This window comes from Piliocolobus tephrosceles, unplaced genomic scaffold (genome assembly GCF_002776525.5).
Source record: "Piliocolobus tephrosceles isolate RC106 unplaced genomic scaffold, ASM277652v3 unscaffolded_29418, whole genome shotgun sequence".
Classification (NCBI taxonomy): domain Eukaryota; kingdom Metazoa; phylum Chordata; class Mammalia; order Primates; family Cercopithecidae; genus Piliocolobus; species Piliocolobus tephrosceles.
The window spans coordinates 1-1,929 of NW_022312552.1; the positions used below are offsets into that span (position 1 = coordinate 1).

At 40.5% G+C, this 1,929-nt stretch overlaps 1 pseudogene; it reads right to left on the minus strand.

Annotated features, from left to right (window-relative positions):
- Window positions 1-868: 868 nt before the first annotated feature.
- LOC113222105 lies at window positions 869-1,446 on the minus strand (annotated as a pseudogene).
- Window positions 1,447-1,929: the final 483 nt, after the last annotated feature.

Here is a 1,929-nt window from a genome sequence, read left to right on the forward strand (position 1 = left end):
TTTTTTGGAATGTTCTTAATATTAATTCACTTAATAGGCAGAGTCTATTCAGATTGTGTATGTTCCTAGTGTGACCTTGGGGAGATTATGTCTCTCAAGGAATTGATACATTTCACCTAAGTTATCAAACTGTGGGAATAGAGTCATTCATAACAGTCCCAGATGATCCTTTTGATGCCCAACAGTTTGGTAGACATGGCCCCTCTTTTATTTCTGATATTAGTAATGTGTGTTATCTTTTTTTGCTTTGTTAGACTGCACAGAGATTGATTATAACAATTACAATTAATAATTACAATAACTAATTGGGGGGAATTATCATTGTTAATGTAGATGAACGCACATCCAGGAAAATCTTAGCCACACTGAGCAATGATGGCGACAACTTGTCTTTTCAGTTCTGGGTAGGACATAGGCATTTATCCAGCTCTCTGTTCAAATACACACACATGCACCACACACACACGCGCGCTCATGCTTTTACTGTGAATAAAATCTAGTGCACTGCTATCATTTGGAAAATCACATGATCCTTTAGGTGATATCCAAATGTTTATTTGCCTCATAACTTCTATAATTTAAACATTAATTTGAACTTACAGAAATAAACAAGTAAAGCATTTGGAAATTGATCCCAGAATACAGGACATTTCTATAGGAAACAAGATGTGAACATAAGACTCAATGGGTTGGATGGTGGCAATAATACTTAGAATTCAATAATCTAAACAAATTAGATTAAATACAGATTATAGAAATGTCCCGTATTTTTCTCCTATGACTTTGTATAATGCTTTTACCAAGTAGAAAGTTCCTAAGTCTACCCACCCTAGTAATTTTCTGACCCTGTTTTCTTTGCAGTGGGGGCCTATCTGGCCTCCCCAGGATGGACCGGAGCATCAGTAGTGCCTGAGTTCACCACAGGACAGCTACTCAAGACACCCTGATCACCATTAGGTGGAATTGAAGGAGTCAAAAACGGGCACAGTAGCTCCTCAGCAGAGACTCTCCTGAATGTATAGACATGGGAACCACCTTTCTCATCAAAAAAGGAAACGTTCTGCATGCCCATATCCAGAAAAATCCCCACTCATTGTAACTTGCAGTCTATGAAGAGGAAAGTCGGCGGCACCGTGCTGGCAGAGAGGCGGCCTCTAGTCCTCAAACTCACAGTCCAGAATCCACACTCTGTGGTCAGCTGGATCCTCCTTTTGCAGTGAACAGATTCGCTGCAGACTCCCACGTCCCATTCTGTACTTGTTGCCACATCCACCTCCCAGTAGTGGCGGCCACAGGTAAAGCAAGGGGAGCCCAGGACACAAATGGACAAGTCAAATCTCTGGGCAAGGTCTTGCCGATTCTGTCTGATGCGCCCACTTCGGACGCTCCTGAGGTCATCAGAAATGAGGAGGAAGTTGTTGGCTGTGTTGGCAAAGGTCATATCCACTGTGAAAAGGAAAAACAGTTGCTCAGCAAATGGACAGAAGCCAACCCCATGCCTCTCCTCTACTTCCAAGGCCCAAATATCTCTTGACTTTAGTTTAATTCTGTTTCTTCCTCCAAAATCAAAATTTTTCATGAGAAATCTTCCCTATTTCAAATTCTCATAGGTATGCTTTGTGGCAATATGTGACTCTTATTTGCAGTAGCAATTCTTATTTTACTTTATGTCACGTGTTTGCTTCATTGACCTTTTCTTCATTTAGAGTGGAGGGTCTCTGAAGGCAGACACCATGACCCCCTTTCTACCACCTTGATGCAGGAACAAATAAATAATAATTAAGACAATGCAAGTGGTCAATATTAAATATGTTTCTGCTTCCACATGTTATTACTCCAATTCAGTATATAGAGCTTGATTCCAGGCTTTTGTTATTTTCCATGTTTGTAAGTAAATTAACTGTGCCCAGTTCTGACAGCAGATAGAAT